The 19,294-nt window shown below is 60.5% G+C and overlaps 1 protein-coding gene, 1 long non-coding RNA gene and 1 gene segment (V, D, J or C); 2 read left to right on the top strand and 1 right to left on the bottom strand.

Moving 5' to 3' along the window:
- LOC102541206 (immunoglobulin alpha-2 heavy chain-like) overlaps positions 1–19,294 on the top strand; it is a 206,450-nt gene that overhangs the window by 145,025 nt on the left and 42,131 nt on the right.
- Positions 1–19,294, top strand: part of LOC116279899 (immunoglobulin gamma-1 heavy chain-like) — a 165,011-nt gene that overhangs the window by 132,924 nt on the left and 12,793 nt on the right. The gene's annotated exons all lie outside the window — the stretch shown is intronic.
- Positions 16,315–18,871, bottom strand: LOC140697060 (uncharacterized). The gene is made up of 4 exons (XR_012073877.1): positions 18,604–18,871; positions 17,975–18,102; positions 17,728–17,787; positions 16,315–16,915 (listed from the first exon to the last, which is right to left on the bottom strand). It is a non-coding gene; the product is annotated as an uncharacterized lncRNA (long non-coding RNA).

Genomic DNA, 19,294 nt, shown 5'->3' with positions numbered 1-19,294 from the left:
TACTGGGGATTGAACCAAGGACCTCATGCATGCTAAGCACACGCTCTATCATTGATCAATACCCTCCCCCCATTGCTTCTCCTACTAACTTCTTTTTTCAACAGCTTTGTTGAGATACAATTGATACACAAAATAAATGCATATATTCGAGGTACATCTGAGTTTGCACATATGCAGACACCTGTGAAACCATCGTTACTGTCAGGGTAGTCGATATATCCATTCCTCTAAAAGTTTCCTTGTGCTTTGGGTTTATTGGGATGGGGGAGCAGCACATGTATGTGAAGAGCCCTTATCACGAAATCTACTCTCTTAACAAGTATCTGGGTGCACAATGCAGTGTTGTAAACCGTCAGCACAATGTTACACACGGAGCCTCGGAATAGATCTCATTCTGCATAACTGAAAATTTATACCTATTGAATCACGGCAGAATCAAAGGGTATCACCACAAAAAATCAATGAAGCACAAAAGAAAGAAGCAAGAAGGAATAGAGGAACAAGTTCACTACAAGACAGGCAGAGAACTATTAAAAACAACAGTGATAATAGGCCTTTCCCTGCCACAATTACCTTAAATGTAAATGGATTACATTATCAGAGCAAAAGATATACAGTGGCTGAGTGGATAACAAGCAAGGCCCAGATCTGTGCCAACACAAGGCACTCACTTTAGGCTTAAGGACACATGTAGGCTGGTCACGAAGGGATGGAAAAACGTACTCCATGGAAAAGGCAAACAAAAGGAAGCAAGGATGCGTACACTTGGACAAAATAGACTTGAAGGTAAAAACAGTCATAAGAGACCCAGAAGGATGCTATACAATGATGAAAAAAATCAGTTCTTCACAGACGGCTTCGTCCTTTTTATTCTGCAATCCTGTTCCTCTGCCTGGATGCATCCACTCACCTACTGAGGGACATCCTGTGCGCATCCAAGTTTGAATTAAGCTACGAATGAAGCATCTGTAGACATGTATAAACCATACACATCGCTGCACAGATTTGGGGTGGACATGAGTTTTCAGCCCATTTGAACAGGTGAGTATCTAGGAATGCAGTTGCCGGGTTGTATGGCAAGATTAGGTTTAGATTCTGGAGAAACTGCCGAGCTCTCCTGCAGACGGGCTCTTCCCGTTTGCACCCACCCGCAGCGGAGGAGGCCTCCTGCTGCCCCACACCCTCACCAGCGTCGGGAGGTGCCGGGTTTCGGTGTTGCTTCTGGACGTCCACCGTTCTAACAGCTGCGTGGTGGTCTTCCTTGTTTTCGCTTACAGCCTCCAACGACGTCGGATGTGGAGGAAACTTGTGCTTCCTTCTCTGCATCTGTGAGTCTTCTTAGGTGAGAGGTCTGTCCAGGGCTTTTAGTCACTTTTGACTGGGTCGTTTGTTTCCTTGTTGTGGACTTTTAACACTTCTCCGCATATTGCGGACACGAGTCCTTCATCAGATACGAGGTTTGCAAATGTGTGATTCTCCCAGTCCATGGCCTGCCTTTCATTCTCTCGACAGTGTCTTCCACAGGCAGGCATTTCCACTTCAGTTAAGTTCAGCTAGTGACTTCTTTTCCGTGGAATGCGCTTTTGGTGTTGTACCTACTGACTCTTCGCCGAAGTCAAGGTCACCTAGATTCCCATAGTTCCCTTTTTTGCATTGAGGTCAATGACCCACTGTGAGTTAACTTCATGACCAGTGTGAGCATGCGCCTCAGCTCGTTTCCTGCTGGGATGCAGGTGCTCCACCACCACTTGGTGAAAAGAGCCCCTTCTCCATCAAGTTACCTTCACTCCAGTCGAGCCCTCAGAGGTGGGCATGGGCAGGGAGAGGTCACTCCCTTGTCTGAGCTCCTTTGGTGCTTCTAGAATGTTCTGTCACTGAGGGGGACATGCAATCAAATGGCCTTAAACCATCTGCAGAAAAATTATTTCTAACAGAATTTACACCCAAACCAAGGATAAAGTGTAAAGGTAGGATAAAGGCATCCTCTGACATGCAAGATCTCAAACAACGTCCCTCCAGGCATCCTCTCTCAGGAAGACAGCAGACGGCCTTTGGACCTGAACTCTCCACGTCAGCGGCCTGGGCCCCGGCAGATCATGGACTCCAGCCACCATCATGGTGCCAGTCACTTCTTTACGACAAGTCTCTTTCTAGATACGGACCATATACACAGAGATAGGGGTACATCCTACGGATTCTGTTCCCCTGGAGACTAACACACCCTGGGGCACAACGCAGTCTTCTTCCAACCCACAGGAACCGACTGACTCCAGAGGGGATGGGGGGGCAGGTCCAAGGCACTCAGCAGCGTTCCTGAAGAGGGGGTCTAAACTGCACTGGAAAGCCAGCTCAAGAGCCCAGCATCGATGCTTAATTAAGTCTAAAGCACGTGCTTCCATACGTACAAAGTGGGAATGTTCAGCTACACGCACTGGGTCTGTTCACAACACAGCGTGTTTCTTCCTAAACGGTACATCGAGCGATTGAGCCTCGTAGAGGGAACAGCATCCTGGATTTGAACGGCAGCAAGTGTCACAAACCTGCTGGAAAGCAGAGTGGATCCCTCCCGCGGGCGGCCCCACTCGGCTTGCTCACTGGGTGCCCAGCACTCGAGCTGCTCAGGAAGGCACCTCCGTGTGGTCCTGCTGTGAGGAGCATGAGCCGTTCTCCACCTTGGGAGACAAAACGCTGGCTTCCTGTAAGAAAAAATACGGTGCTGCCCAGGGTCCTTGCGCTTCACCTGGCCGTGAAGGTGAGTTTCCCCCGTCAGGATCTGTGGCACCTAGTTCACCACACGCAGCAGAGGGAGGCGGCCCAGGCCAGCCAACGCGTTCCAGACCCACATCCCGGCCCTCTCCGACCCTCTCCACGCCCTCTTCTCTGGCTGCTGCACGTCTCAGTGAGGGGCTGGGGGAACGCACACCTGACTGCAGCTTGTCAGCTGAGCTGGAGCCTCAACCAAGTGACAGCCTTGGAGCAGGTGGGCCATGGAAGAAGCCCCCGTGATACAGGAAACTGGGGCTCAAGACGCTGGCGGTGTCCCAAGTCCCAGGTGAGTCCCCGGGATGCACCCCATCAAGGGAGGGTCCTTGGCTTCACACGGGGCAGAATTCAAGAGCAAGCCATAGGTGAGTAAAAGTAGGTTGTTTAGACAGATGCACACTCCGTAGACAGAGCACGGGCGTCCCGCTCAGCAGGGAGAGCGGCCACGCGGAGTGGGGGTGCTGGTTCCCATGGGCTCAGTAGCGTCACATGCTAACTAGTGGGAGGATCGTTCCAGCCACCTTGGGGAAGGGGCAGGGGTTCCCAGGTCTTGGGCCACCACCCACTTGTTAGCCTTATGGCCAGCCTCAGAACTGTCCTGGCCCCTGTGGGAACGCCATTTACCAGGCTAGTATATTACAATGAGCCTATAGTGAAGCTCAAGGCCAACTGGAAGTCAACGCTTCCACCATCTTGGGCCTCAAGATCTACTGGGAGTTGAGTCTCCCACCGTCTTGGTGCTAATCGTCGTGTCATTCCTTCAATGGCGGTGCCCTGCCCCCTTCCCTCCTGTCCCACCCGGACAGCAGACCTCAGCGGCAGGCAAATCTGTGAGCCCCCGGGAGTGGTTTAACACAAATTCTCTCCCGGGGCCGCAGCCTTCCATTGCTCCCTCACTCCTCTGGACCCCTCTCGCTCCCCACACCTTCCTCCAAGGGGAGCTGCGGGCTCCCGTGCCCATCAGCCGCCAACCACTGTGATAACAGCGTCAGCACCCAGGGAACGGAGGGAGCAAGGCCCAGCCAGCGCCCTGGCCCGTCGTTGGCTAACTCCGTCTGTGGCTCTTGCCCAGGGGCCGTCCTGCGTTTCCTCCTTCTGTAAACGCACAGCCTCCCCACACTGCTCAACAGCTCCATCCTCCAACCATAGACTCAGCTCCTCTCCCTGCTCCACTCCAGCACAGGGCGCACCCACCATGCTGCCATCACCACCCACCGAGCAGCCTGCCTGCCGTCCTGGTGGGTCTCAGCCCAGGGTGGTCTCTGCCGTGGGAGGTAGGGTGCAGCAGGAGTCAAGAAACCAGTCCCTACTCTGCCTCCGTCACACTCAGTGTGATGGGCCTGGGGGGCAGGCTTGGGTGTCACTGATGGCGCCCCAGTCATAAAACTCTGCTTGGACGGGGCACGGGGAGGGGCTTTGTGGTTAAAAGCTGCAGGCTCGGGGAGCTGAGAGGTCAGGGGTGTGGCCCAGCAGGAGCCCCAGGAGCTGCCCTCCCACCTGCACGGTTCAGACGGATGCCTCCAAGGAGACCGCTGGAGAAGGCAGTGATGGGGGAGCCGCTTGCGGACCCAGGTATGAGCTGAGCGTGGGGCCCCGAGCCCTGCACACCTCCCCGTGGTCCGTCTAAGCCACACAGCATGGACGCAAGGATTGTTTTGAGCCGCAGGCAATCAGAAAAGCAGGCACAAGGCAAACTCTCCGCCTCCTGCCTCCTACGAGGCAAAGCAGGGCGACACCTGGGGACACAGCAGACCCTTATCAGCACCTGCCAGGGCCTGCCCTGCAAGCCGGCCTCACTGCCTCTCCCGTCAGCCCGTGTACCCACCTTCCCCGCTACGCTGGCCAGAGACACAGAGTCCCTCTCCTTCGTCTTCACCCTTGGCTACGACTCAAGTCCTTTTGTCCGGGTCTGTCCACCCCGTGTCGACCCCCTGCCCCGTGCTCATCCGGGGCACCCTCTGTTCCTATATTCCAATCCCCCCGGGAGACGCTTGTTTCAGAAACCTGAGGTGGAAGGGGGAACTGGCCCCCTCTCCTACAAGAGCAAGCCTCTCCCGGACCTGGCAAGGGGCAAGCAAAGTCTGAGAGCCCTGGCAAAGAGGAGGGAGCGTGCACAGGGAGGTGTCCATCAGCCCTGCAGGAAGACAGCCAGGCAGCTTCCACCTCTAGCTACCTCCATCTGATCCCTGTCCAGCCAGTACTGGGAGTGCCAGGAGGCACTAGAGATCTGAGTTGAGGCAGGAGAGCAGAGTGAAATGTGGATCTGAGCTGGGAGGACCTGGGTGCACTGCAGATCTGTGCTGGAGGACCAGGGTGCACAGAAGATCTGAGCTGGCAGGACCAGGATGCACGGGAGACCTGTGCTGGGAGGATGAGGGTGCACAGAAGATCTGAGCTGGCAGGACCAGGATGCACGGGAGATCTGAGCTGGGAGGATGAGGGTGCACAGAAGATCTGAGCTGGCAGGACCAGGATGCACGGGAGACCTGTGCTGGGAGGATGAGGGTGCACAGAAGATCTGAGCTGGCAGGACCAGGATGCACGGGAGACCTGTGCTGGGAGGATGAGGGTGCACAGAAGATCTGAGCTGGCAGGACCAGGATGCACGGGAGATCTGAGCTGGGAGGATGAGGGTGCACAGAAGATCTGAGCTGGCAGGACCAGGATGCACGGGAGACCTGTGCTGGGAGGATGAGGGTGCACAGAAGATCTGAGCTGGCAGGACCAGGATGCACGGGAGATCTGTGCTGGGAGGATGAGGGTGCACAGAAGATCTGAGCTGGCAGGACCGAGATGCACGGGAGACCATCTACAGCAACCAGCCCAGGAAGCCGCCTGCTCCCCACACGGCAGACCTGCAGGAAGTGAGACCTCTACCTCCAGTGAAAGTCCAAGAAGCCGAGCAACCTGTAACAGCACCCCCATGCCCGGCAGGGGTGCGACCAGTAACCGACAGCGTCCATCATTTTGTCCCTGCGTCCACCTTAGGACCCACGGGAGAAAGCCGGACGTGCCCCCAGCCATCACAGGGGCGCCTGCGTCCAGCCTCCCCAGGGGCGTCCAGCTTCCCCAGCCCACCGCCCCATCATGCACCCCAGAGCTCGCCCTTTTTCTATAAAGAACCTCCCTATACACAGAGACTATTTTAATCGATTAACAGAGTATTTATTATACACTATGCATGCATGTGTTAGAAACATATGTCACAGACGTGTGTATGTGTACAGTAACACTGAACAGTACATACACATAATAAAACCGCAAAGCTCTCCCGCGTCCCTGCCTGCCTGGAGGCTCTGCCAAGCCCGGTGGTGGGTGTGGACTCCCTGGCTGCACCAGCTCGGAATAATCAGGCTCTCCTTATCCTGTTAAAGCATTTTCAGCAACTTAGGAGACACCAGGTCTCGTGACAGTAGCTCACAGTCGCTGTTAAAAAACAGCCCCAAGTGCATCTTGGGACCTGGACACAAGCGGAGACGAAGGTGAAGGTGGCGGAGCGGGTCTGAGCAGGGGCGGTGATCCCCGGAGGAAGCGAGCAGAGCAGGGGTGGCGGGCGGTCCTGTGGGGCCCAGCAGAGCACCTGGGCTGGACTCCGCTCTGGGCAGGCCGGAAGGGGCACAGCACGCATGTCGCCCACCCAGCCCTTGTAGGACACGTGCCCGGGAAGCCCCTTCCCCACCCGCGGCACTTCTGAAGTGGGCACTACGTTATCTCCCAGGGACCCTGATGCTGCAGGCACAGAACCGCCCAGGGTGCTCACGGGGCTCGGAGTGAGCTGCGGCACTCCAAGACAGGAGAAGCCGAGGGTCCCCGTCCCCACTCTTGGGACACACACAGCGGTGGAGGGCCTGCATGCTCTTTCTCAGCCAGAGAGCCATCTTCCAGCCCCAGAGACCACCGTGAACTCTGCAGCACAGAAGACAGCTGCTGCTGGGGAAACAGCTTCCCTCTGACCTTGCGTGTCACACCGCCCTTCGGTCAGAGATGGGGGACAGGGATGGGGCCACGGATGGAGGGAGAGAAGAGGCTTGGACCCAGAGGAAGACAGCCGCCCACCCAAGAGGCCGTGCTGGCAGGCGGACAGGACAAAGCTGGGTTAGGTTGCAGCCTGTGCCCACCGCACTCACCAGAGGGGAGAGAGGTGACCACTGGCCCTGGGAGGACCGAGGGCTCGGGGGGAGGCCGGGTGCCCCAGGCAACAGCCAGCCAAGCGGGCAGCATCCCTGTGGGAGGTACGGAACAAGTGACCGCAGGGACTCCCACTCTGAGCCCGAGGTCCCAGGACACCACTCGCCCCACCCCCAGGCACCCACGTGAGGCGCCTCTGCTGCGTCTGGACTCCCCCCAGGCCATCTGAGACAGAAACCACCCAGAGAAAAGGGAACTTCAGGAAGCAGGCGGTGCCACCGGTTTCAGTCCCGCTCTTAGTGTTCGCAGGGTTGCGGGCAGTCAGCTCACATCTCCGGGAATCCAGCTACGAAATCCTAGGGGCTGGGGCTGCGGGCACAGAGGTCGGCCTGGAGGAGCGCAGGTGCCTGGGGCCAGAGTAGGGAAGGGGTGGGGGCAGCACGGAGACCCAGGCTGCAGGGGAGCCACCTCCATGGCCTCCGCCTTCGGTGAGTGCAGCCCAAGAGGAGCAGGGACAGAGGGAGCGCAGGGGGGCACTGGAGGGGAGGCCCCACCTCAGGGACCCCACAAGGGTCCAGGAGCAGCTGAGTAGAAGGCTGGGAGCTGGTGGGCACAGGCAGCCGACCCACCACCTGGAAGGGCCAGGGGCCAGGGGAGACCTCTGGGGACACTGGGGACACAAAAGAGGGTGACGGTACCCAGGGACGAGGAGCTCTGCTGGGAGGGGGCCAGCGTGGGACTCCAAGGAGAAAGCCATCCCTGCTGGGAGGGGGCCAGCGTGGGGTTCCAGGGAGAAAAGACATCCCTGCTGGGGTGGGGGGGGCCAGGGTGGGACTCCAGGGAGAAAGCCATCCCTGCTGGGAGGGGGCCAGGGTGGGGTTCCAGGGAGAAAACCAGCCCTGGGGTTAACACAGGAGTCAGGGAGTGGAGCGGAACTAGGCTGAGGGCTCTGCGTTGACCCAGAGGGTCAGAGGCTGCCATGGGCCAGCACCAGGGACAAAGGTCAGGGAGGCTGAATGTAAGAGGTGGCAGAACACCTGGAGGTCAAGGAGGGCAGCCCCAGGCGCTCTAAAAACACATGGAGCTTGTGCACATGAGCAGAAGCCTGGGAGTGGACGGGGGCAAGAAGCTAACTTGGAGTTCAAGAGAAGTTGGAGCTTGTGTAAGTCAGAGGCCACTGAAGGGCAGGAGGGCAGTGGGACATTCCTTGAATTTCCAAGGATGCAAGTAGAGCTTTTGCAGGTGAGCAGAGGGCTGGGAGGGCAGGGGGCAGCCCCAGGGGCTCCAAGGAGCAGGTTCACCTTCTCCATGGGAGCAGAGGGTTGCAAGATCAGGGGGCAGCCCAGGGGGCTCCAGGGAGCAGGTGGAGCTCTTGCGGGTCAGCAGATGGCTGGGAGGGCAGGGGGCAGCCCCAGGGGCTCCAAGGCACAGGTTGAGCTTGTGCATGGGAGCATAGGCCTGGGAGGTCAGGGAGCAGCCCCAGGGGTTCCACGGAGCAGGATGAGCTTATGCAAGTGAGCAGAGGCCTGCGAGGGCAGGGGGCAGCCCCAAGGGGCTCCAGGGCACAGGTTGAGCTTCTGCATGGGAGCAGATGCCTGGGAGGGTAGGGGGCAGCCCCAGGGTTTCCAGGGAGCTGGTTGGGCTTATGTAGGTGATCAGGGGGCAGAGAGGGCAAGGAGCAGCATCCAGGGATCCAGGGAGCAGGTTTAGCTAGGGCAGGTCAGCAGAGGGCTAGGAGGGCAAGGGACAGCCCCAGGGGCTCCAAGGAGCAGGTTGAGCTTCTCCATGGGAGCAGAGGGTTGCAAGATCAGGGGGCAGCCCAGGAGGACTCCAGGGAGCAGGTGGAGCTCTTGCGGGTCAGCAGATGGCTGGGAGGGCAGGGGTCAGGACCAGGGGCTCCAGGGCACAGGTTGAGCTTCTGCAGGGGAGCAGAGGGCTGGGAGGGCAGGGGGCAGCCCCAGGGGCTCCAGGGCACAGGTTGAGCTTCTGCATGGGAGCAGAGGCCTGGGAGGGTAGGGGGCAGCCCCAGGGTTTCCAGGGAGCAGGTTGAGCTTGTGCAAGGGAGCAGAGGGCTGGGAGGTCAGGGAGCAGCCCCAGGGGTTCCAGGGAGCAGGTTGAGCTTGTGCATGGGAGCAGATGCCTGTGAGGGCAGGGAGCAGCCCCAGGGGCTCCAGGGCACAGGTTGAGCTTCTTCAGGGGAACATAGGCCTGCGAGGGCAGGGGGCAGCCCCGATGTGCTCCTGGGAACTGGTGGGACTTAAGTGGGTGATTAGTGGGCTGTGAGGGCAGAGGCCAGCCCCATGGGTTCCAGGGAGCAGGTTGAGATTGTGAAGGTAGCAGAGGGCTGGCAGGGCAGGGGGCAGACCCAGGAGCTCCAGGGAGCAGGTTGAGCTTCTGCAGGGGAGCAGAGAGCTGGGAGGGCAGTGGGCAGCCCAGAGGTTCCAGGCAGCATGTTGAGCTTCTGCCGGGGAGCAGAGGCCTGCGAGGGCAAGGGGGAGACCCAAGGGGCTCCAGGGCACAGGTTGAACTTCTGCATGGGATCAGAGGGCTGGGAGGGCATGGGGCAGCCCCAGGGTTTCCATGGCACAGGTTGAGCTTGTGCATGGGAGCAGAGGGCTGGGAGGGCAGGGGGCAGCCCCAGGGTTTCCAGGGCACAGGTTGAGTTTGTACATGGGAGCAGAGGGCTGGGAGGGCAGGGGGCAGCCCCAGGGTTTCCAGGGCACAGGTTGAGCTTGTGCATGGGAGCAGAGTGCTGGGAGGTCAGGGAGCAGCCCCAGGTGTTCCAGGGAGCAGGTTGAGCTTGTGCAGGGGAGCAGAGGGCAGGGAGGGCAGGGAGCAGCCCCAGGGGCTCCAGGGCGCAGGCTGAGCTTTGCAGGAGAGCAGAGGGCACGGAGAGCAGGGGGCAGCCCCAGGGGCTCCAGGGCACAGGTTGAGCTTGTGCATGGGAGCAGAGGGCTGGGAGGGCAGGGGGCAGCCCCAGGGTTTCCAGGGCACAGGTTGAGCTTGTGCATGGGAGCAGAGTGCTGGGAGGTCAGGGAGCAGCCCCAGGTGTTCCAGGGAGCAGGTTGAGCTTGTGCAGGGGAGCAGAGGGCAGGGAGGGCAGGGAGCAGCCCCAGGGGCTCCAGGGCGCAGGCTGAGCTTTGCAGGAGAGCAGAGGGCACGGAGGGCAGGGGGCAGCCCCAGGGGCTCCAGTGCACAGGTTGAGCTTGTGCAGGGGAGCAGAGGGCTGGGAGGGCAGGGAGCAGCCCCAGGGGCTCCAGGGCACAGGTTGAGCTTCTGCATGGGAGCAGAGGTCTGGGAGGTCAGGGAGCAGCCCCAGGGGTTCCAGGGAGCAGGTTGAGCTTATGCAAGTGAGCAGAGGCCTGCGAGGGCAGGGGGCAGCCCAGGGGGACTCCAGGGAGCAGGTGGAGCTCTTGCGGGTCAGCAGATGGCTGGGAGGGCAGGGGGCAGCCCCAGGGGCTCCAGGGCACAGGTTGAACTTCTGCAGGGGAGCACAGGGCTGGGAGGGCAGGGGGCAGCCCCAGGGTTTCCAGGGCACAGGTTGAGCTTGTGCATGGGAGCAGAGGGCTGGGAGGGCGGAGGGGTGCGGTCAGGGGCAGCCCAATGGGCTCCAGGGAGCAGGTTGAGCTTCTGAAGAGGAGCAGAGGGCTGGGAGTTCAGGGGGCAGCCCCAGGGGCTCCAGGGAGCAATCAGAGCTATCACCTGTAGGCTGCGGGCCGGCAGGTACAGGACTGCCCTGAGGAGCTCCTAGAAGCTACTAGAGCTTGTATTGGTGAACAGGGGGATGGGAGGGCAGAAGGAAGCCTAAAGTGGTCCAGGAGGCCAGTTGTTATTGTGAGAATGAGCAAGGGCTCAGCATGACAGCGGGGCTCCCCTGTAGCTAGCGGATTAAAGCCCGGAACTAAGGCACAGCCAAACGAGGAGCTCAGCCAGGGTACGGCTGCTCTTGATCAGTGTCTCCTGCGACAAGGATCTCAGAGGCTGCCAGTGAGCAGGGGGCTGAGGTCAGAGGATAGTGACCTGGGAGCCACGAGCTGGGGTGGCGTCAGGGGCCCCGGTTGGAGGGGGTAGTTAGCTGAGGGGCTCAAGCTGGAGGACCAGAAGAGGGACCAGAGCTCCCCGAGGCAAAGACTCAGCAACCTGGCTGAGGCCACAGGGATGAAAGGAGAGGGGCCAAGGAGGAGACCTGCAGGGCCAGGGTCCAAGGGAGCCTGGGTCCAGGGGGGCCAGGTCCCAGGGCACAGGTGCTCTGCATGCAGAGCTGACCCACGAGACACAGGCCCAAAGGGCAAAGAGCAGGCCAGGCAAGGGGCTACGAGCAGGCTTCTAGGTGGTGGAGGCCCACCACGCCAAGGAGAGGCCCGCTCACCCAGGGCAGGGCCGGGCTAGGGCAACAGGACGGTGAGCTCAGGGGACCAGCGGATGCTGCCCGGGTAGCACGCAGCACTGGTGAGGACTCAGACACAGGGCTCAGTCAGGCCAGGCACTTGCAGGAGGTTAGGGACTTGGGGGGCTGTCACCCAGGTGATCACCCAGCTCTGACCCACAGATGCAGAGGCACGAGGCCCCGGGTGGTGAGGGCCCTGCCGACCAGCTGGTTTACAGACATTCTGGAAGCACGTGGGCACTGGGCTCAGGGGTGCCCAGACCTGGGCTCGTTACACCCTGCCCGGACCCTCCCAGGGGTGAAGCCCTGGTAGTCACACGGCCTACTATCTTGCAGCCTCCACCAAGGCCCCATCGGTCTATCCTCTGACTGCTAGATGCGGGGACACGCCTGGCTCCACAGTGGCCTTCGGCTGCCTGGTCTGGGGCTACATCCCTGAGCCGGTGACGGTGACTTGGAACTCAGGCGCCCTGTCCAGCGGCGTCCACACCTTCCCATCAGTCTTCATGTCCTCGGGGCTCTACTCCCTCAGCAGCTTGGTGACACTGCCCACAAGCAGCTCAACCGGCAAGACCTTCATCTGCAACGTAGCCCACCCGGCCAGCAGCACCAAGGTGGACAAGCGTGTGGGTAAGTGCACAGGCCTCAGGGAGGGCGTCCACTCCCACACAGGACCGAGGTCAGCCCTCCTCCCGGCTCGAACCACATGCCAGTATGGCGACCTCTGTCCAGGGTATCAGAGGAGGAGCGGTCTCCTCGCCTGGAGGCCTCCCAGGCTATGTTAGGGGTCCTCTGGATTTTCCACCAGGTTCAAGGTGGGCACAGGCTGCACAACGCTACCGCACATAGCTGGTGCTGGACCTGCCAAAATCTGTCCCTGCCCTATGCCCGCCCCAACAGGCCTGCCTCCTCACCAAGAAACCTCCTGTCTGCTTTCTTTGCAGAACCACATGGAGGATGCACGTGTCCCCAATGTCCAGGTGAGTCAGACAAGCCACTCCCTCTTTAACAAGGAGGTGGCCACAGCCCTGGTATGCTGGGAATGCATGTGCCCTGGACAAGGCTGGCCCAGGTGCTAACTGCCCACCCTGTCTTCCTTGCCAGCCCCTGAGCTCCCAGGAGGGCCCTCTGTCTTTGTCTTCCCCCCGAAACCCAAGGACGTCCTCTCCATTTCTGGGAGGCCCGAGGTCACGTGCGTTGTAGTGGACGTCGGAAAGGAAGACCCCGAGGTCAATTTCAACTGGTATATTGATGGCGTTGAGGTGCGAACGGCCAATACGAAGCCAAAAGAGGAACAGTTCAACAGCACGTACCGCGTGGTCAGCGTCCTGCCCATCCAGCACCAGGACTGGCTGACGGGGAAGGAATTCAAGTGCAAGGTCAACAACAAAGCTCTCCCGGCCCCCATCGAGAGGACCATCTCCAAGGCCAAAGGTGGGATGGACAACGGGCGCGGGAGAGTCCTGTGGGGCTGCTCGGAGTGACCATCGTGCTCACAGACACACCTGTCCCCACAGGGCAGACCCGGGAGCCGCAGGTGTACACCCTGGCCCCACACCGGGAAGAGCTGGCCAAGGACACCGTGAGCGTAACATGCCTGGTCAAAGGCTTCTACCCAGCTGACATCAACGTTGAGTGGCAGAGGAACGGTCAGCCGGAGTCAGAGGGCACCTACGCCAACACGCCGCCACAGCTGGACAACGACGGGACCTACTTCCTCTACAGCAAGCTCTCGGTGGGAAAGAACACGTGGCAGCGGGGAGAAACCTTAACCTGTGTGGTGATGCATGAGGCCCTGCACAACCACTACACCCAGAAATCCATCTCCCAGTCTCCGGGTAAATGAGCCTCACCCCGGCACCCCAGCGAACCCCCCTCCCCGAGGCTCCCAGGGTCCCGAGTGGACGCCTGAGCCCCACCCCTGTGTACATACCTCCCAGGCCAGCATGAAATAAAACACCCAGGGCCTCCCTGGGGCCCTGCAGCACTGTCACGGTTCTTTCCGAGCAGAGCTCCGGCGCCCGCCGGGCCTGCGGGAGGCGGGGGCAGCCCAGGCTCTGAGGACAACCTTGGTGCCATCAGGGGACTGGGGATGACCAGAGGCAAGGGATGGGGTCTGCCAGAGGCAGCAGCTCCCTAGGGTCCAGTGTCGAGCCAGCACCTGCTCAGGCTGGAGTGTGCAGAGGACACTGGTAGAGCCTCCCAGGGACCCTCACGGAAATGAATACATAGTTCTTCCCACCTCTGTCCAAGCCCAACTGTGGGACAGTGGCAGGTCCTTATCCCCGCAGTTCCCGACCCCGGGGCCTCAAAGGCCCACGTGCTGACACCCTGTCAACATGGGATCCACGCCAGGCCAGCAATGGGGGCACAGGCCTCCTGCTCGCAGGACGCACGGGGATCAGGCCCCACATTCCCGCAGGCAAGGTTCTCGGGCCAGAACGGTACACTCGAGGGGACATTCACCTAGACCCATAGGAAACAAGCCTTCTCATGGAGCACAACAGCCTGCACACCCCTCGTCCTCCTGCATACTCACGCACACTCATTTCCTGTGCAACTGCACAAAGCGCTGAACCACAAAAGTGCACACAGGCCAGCCTTGCTCACTGGGTCCTCAACGGGGTACCCGCCCGGGGCCAGACCGGAGCCTGCAGCCGGGTCTCATGAACCCTCTGTGGACAACAGCTTGGTCCCCACTCCTCAAAGCCCCAGCAGCACAGACCACACTCTGACCACACTGGTCAGCTCAGACCCCCACCCCTCCTCTCCCCAGAACACCTGCACCCCCTCCTCAACACACAGAGACCCAACACCCCACTGGTCCCTAGCACGCCGACCCCACCCCCTTGGGCACACAAGGACACCCCAAGGTTGCCTCCGCCCTTCCCTGCAGTAGGACCCACCACAGCCCTGCTCTGCAGACCCTGCCTTCTAGGCCTGGCCTCCAGTGGGAGGGAAGGCAGGGGTCAGGGCACCCTCCCCGCAGAGGACCCCATGAAAGGCACAGCAGAGGAGAGGATAGGGGCCCCCACTGACCAGGCCGAGATCTGGGCCCAAGGAGTCCGGCCAAGACTGAGGCCCAAGCTGGAGGAATGGGGGACACGAGGTCGCTGCCCAGGGACTGACCTAAGGGAACCATTGATCCAGCCCCCCAGGGGGATCCTAGTGCCCCACCCGCCCTGTCACAGAGGGACCCACCCCAGGCGCCACTGACCCTGCCCTGGCACGTGACGGGCAGCCACAGAGCTGAACACCCCCTCCCTGTCCAGAGCCACTCCTGGAGGAGGAGAGCTGTGCCGAGGCCCAGAGCGGGGAGCTGGACGGGCTGTGGACCACCATCTCCATATTCATCACCCTCTTCCTGCTCAGCGTGTGCTACAGCGCCACAGTGACCCTCTTCAAGGTGGGCGGGCCAGGCCAGCGGTGCCTGCTGTCCCCACACGGTGCCCGCACAGTCCGCCTTCCCTATCCACTCCCTGTCCCTCCATGTCCCTCCCTGTCCCCTTCCTGTCCCCTCACAGTCCCGTCACTGTCTCCTCACTCTCCCCTCTTGTCCTCTCTGTCCACTGTCTGTCCTCCTCTGTCTCTCCAGTCCATTCTATTCTCTCACTGTCCCTCTATGTCCTGGTCGGGACCTCGCTGTCCGCGGCTGTGCCCATGTAGTCCTCGCGCCACCCCACCTGAGCACACTTGCGGCCGGCAGTCCCAGGGCTGGGAGGCCAGGTCCTTGGGGGAAGCTGGCATGGGGGCCCCGGCTGTGCTCACACCCGCCGTCCCTGCAGGTGAAGTGGATCTTCTCCTCGGTGTTGGAGCTGAAGCAGACGATCGTCCCAGACTACAGAAACATGATCGGGCAGGGGGCCTAGCGTGTCCTCTGGGGGTGTCCACGGCCACCACAGGCCCCAGAGGTACCCCGTTCATCACTCCGAGCTGCTCAGCCACTACTCCGCCCGCTGCCCTGCCAGTTCTGAGCTCTCGGCCATGCTCACCCGCACCTCCATCCTCCGACTTAAAGGCAACCACTGACCACACCCTGCACATTGCTCACGTTCAGGGGCCAGCTGGGCAGCAGGTGCTACCACCAACCTGAGCTTAGGGGTCTGCCTGTCCTCACCGGGAGTGCCCGGGGCACCCTCAGGTTCCCTTGGATGAGCAGGAGGCTGGCATCCCGGGGCAGTGGGCAGGGATAGCTCTGTGGACACCATCAGATTGGTCATCAAGCAGGGTCCCCAAGGGGAGGTGCCTGTGTCAGATCCTTGGTGGGAACATATGCAGCCCTGGCCAACGTCTCGCAGCAGGGAAGCTTCTGGATGTGCCACCAACGGTCAGCCAAGTACTCAGCTCTGAGAAGGGCCTGGGCCCATGGCCCCTACAGGAGCCAGGCCTGCCAGGAACGGCAGTGAGGTCTCCCCACTCCAGCTTCCCAGAGACGGAACTGGTGACCGGGTCCCCCAGGGGCAGGACACAGCCTCGCTGGACACAGCAAGAGGGACACTGGCACAACAGGGCAGTGGCCGCAGCCAGCCTGTCCCTTGGCCAGCGGCCTGAGTCACCTTCAGCAGGAGCTCCCCTGCACCGGGGGGTGGGGTGAGAGGCGACCCCGGGAGGAGGGAGCCCGACACCCCGGCGTCCCGGCCCGAGACCCCTGGGCCTCTCCTGTCTTGTCCCTGGATGGGGAGGGGCAGGCCCCACTGCCGGGTGGTGGCGGGGGAGAGGGGGCGCGCTACAGCCAGAGGTCACGCCAGGCCTGGCTTGGGGAGCTGTGCATCCTTTCTAAACGTCTGGAGCCCATGAACTTTCTGCGCTGTTTCTCTTTGGTTTGGGTTTTTGTTGCGAGACTCTGGCTTCTCATATTTTCGGTTCTCTAGACAATAAAGCATCCTTTACCATTCCATAGCTCCCTGGCAGTCGCTCTGTGTTGCGGCCCCTCCCCTGGGGACTCCACAGCCTGGCCGCCCGCCACACCCTCCCAGCCCCAGGCCTCAGCTCTCCCCCCACCACACCCATCCCTGGGGTTCCCTGGGGGCGCGGAGTCAGCAGCAAGTCCCAGGGGTCGGACGCCTGGTCAGCACGGCTGCTGTAACACGCACCGCAGTCGGGTTGGAACCACAGAAATGATTGTCTCCCGTCCTGGAGCAGCACGTCCCAGCTCGAGGAGCGTGAAGGCCACTGTGCCCACCGGCTGCCAAGGCTGCAGGGACGCAGTCAGGACTCGGTCCTCCGGGGAGGCCAGACCCTGAGCTCCAGGCCCTCCTGGTGGCTCCATCTCAAAGGAACAGTCTCAGGTCCCGGGCTGTAGGAGACACAGCACTCCCCAGAGGGCAGACACAGGATCCACAGCTGTCTGCCCTTCGCAGGAAATGCTCCAGGAAACGGAGGCCAGTGCCTGGTCAGGGCTGGCTCTGCTGGGCGGTCCAGGCCAGCGCTACAGGAGAGCTCAGTCATCCACGGGACGCGGCCCTGGGCGGCTGGACATTGTCCAAGTGTCTGTGTGAGCCTTTCAGTGTGTCAGGGAAGAGGGGGCGAAATCAACGTGCCGAGTCTGTGCCTCCACGGCCCCAGGGGAGGCCAGCAGGACAGGCTCCTGGAGGGGAGCTGGGACCAGCACTGAGTGGAAAGGGCCATTCCAGCTTCCTGTGGGCACAGACAGACAGACAGCCAGAGGAAGACAGAGAACTTCATGCAGGAAAGGGACAGCTCGCTCCAGTGGGCTCTGCACCAGAGACGGTGAGGCCATGGGGCGGGCAGCCGGGTCCAGGGGCATCGCCGGCCCTCAGGGACCCTGCCAGGCGTGAGGACACTGGGCACCCTCTGCCTCCAGGGTGCTCCGGAAGCCATCCTGGGGGTCTCCCCCACTCGCCATTTCCCTCACACGGAACACCTAACCAACAAGCTGAACCTGCCTATGGTCCCTGCAGCATGCCCAGCCCCAGGCCCTGCCCCTCACCTCCATCCCCTGGAGCCCGGATCTGCCTCCAGCCACACATTCCCACGGGGACACCAGGACGCTCGATGCCGGGCTGGCCCCGCGGGTCCTTGAGGAGCACCAGTCCCAGAACAGCTGCCCCCCACCAGGCCTGAGGGCCCCGTCCTGACCCCGGGGCAACACCAGGCCACAGCGCGTCCCCCATGCACAGCCCCTCCTGGGACCCTGGAAGCGAAGTGGCCGACGCCTTCCCTTGAGCCCCTGTGTCAGCACCGGTGCGAGCCTGAGCTCAGCTTTCTGCTGCTCCTGACCCCTAGGGGCGCTGCCCCGGGCAATAGCTCCGACACACTCCTGTCAGTGTCTCACCTATCCGACCCGCACCCCCATCCACATCTTACACACACACACACACACACACACACACCCTGGGCTGCCACCCCACTGCGCTCCTGGGCCCCCACCAGGTCCCCCCTCCTCCCGCACTCCAAGGGGAACGCCTGCCGGTCTGAGCTTTGAAAACCTGGATTGCTGTCCGTGTGTGGTGTCCGTGGATGTGGAGAAAAGAAACCCTTGTGCGCTGCTGGTGAGAACATAAGATGGCATTACCGTTGTGCAAAACGGTTTGGAAGCCCCTCAAAGACATTTCAGAAACAACTACCACACTTGCAGCAATCTCACTGCTGACAATAAACCCGAGCGAACATACAACAGGTCTTAAAGAGGCACTTGAACACCCACTTCACAGCAACTCCGTTGACAAGACCTACCACGAGGCACGAACTCGAGTGTCCTTCCGGGGATGGACAGATGAGCACGATGTGGGCTGAGCGTACAATGGAACAGTACTGCCCCGAGAAAGAAGAACACTCTGACGTGTGTGACAGCACGGGGGCACCTGGAGGACATCGGAACGCGTACCGTGAGCCGCGGGCAAGACGGTGAATCGTGTGCGATTCCACTCGGGTGAGCGATTAGGAGTGGCCGCATTCACAGAAGGAGAAAACACAGAAGTGGTTGCAGCCGGGGGAGAACGGGGGGTTGTTGTTTACGGGCATAGGGTTTCACACGTAAAGATGGGAAGAGTTATGGAGACACGGGCGGTCGTGACTGCACTTTATGAATGCATTTGCTGTCCCCAAAACCCGGAGAAAGGCTTAACATGGTACACTTTCTTGGGGGCAAGTCCTATTCTTTTAAACGGGAGAAATCTAACCCGTTAAATAAAATCTGAAAGCCTTCAGGAAGACCTGGAGCCCGTGTCTCTCCCTGTGGAAGAAACCGGTGGCAGCAGGAGAAATCTAACCCGTTAAATAAAATCTGAAAGCCTTCAGGAAGACCTGGGGCCCGTGTCTCTCCCTGTGGAAGAAACCGGTGGCAGCAGGATGGAGCTGCACACCTGCCTGGCCCAGGGCTGGACCCCTGCGGAGGCCGGCGGGCGCCGGAGGAGCAGCTTCTCCACACTGACGGCGTGAGGGTGCCGGTCAGTGACAACGTGCACGGCTGTAGCAGAGCCCCCCAGCCAAGGGACTGCTCCTTCAGTTTGCTCTCCAACAGGTGTAAACTTCTCTTCTGGACAACCCTAACCTAGAGACACACGAAGGGAAGGGAACGCTAAGAAAGCTGCTCACGGCTTAGCTAACCTGACGTAGAACAAGAACAGCACAACCCACTGCTTGTCGGCCACCGTGCACCACGTTAAGCTTCCCGATTAAAAGGCAGCAATACACTTTGTGTTTCCACCTAATGCAGGGGAATTACCTCAGATGTAATATAAAAATGCCAACCCTCCTCCAAGAAAGGCTTCAACTCCCATTGCCCACCTTACGTACCTTCGGCTGATGTTCACGTCTCGTGTTGATGAATAACCTCCGCCTTGGGTGTCCTGCAGCTTATACGCTGAGGTATGTAGCATCACCTCTAACACGTCCTTTGTCACACGGTAGGGGGTGGGGTGGACGGAACAGGTTGGTTATGAGAGGAGGAGACGGAGACGGTGGAGTAGAAGGACACAGAGCACATTCACATTACATCTACATGTGGACCACGTCTCACTGGAGAAAAATGGAGACTGGCAGAGAGACTCCTGT

The sequence above is a fragment of the Vicugna pacos genome, chromosome 6 (assembly GCF_048564905.1).
Source record: "Vicugna pacos chromosome 6, VicPac4, whole genome shotgun sequence".
NCBI classification, from domain to species: domain Eukaryota; kingdom Metazoa; phylum Chordata; class Mammalia; order Artiodactyla; family Camelidae; genus Vicugna; species Vicugna pacos.
The sequence above is the reverse complement of the archived record's forward strand: the minus strand, read 5'-3'. Positions and strand labels throughout refer to the sequence as shown.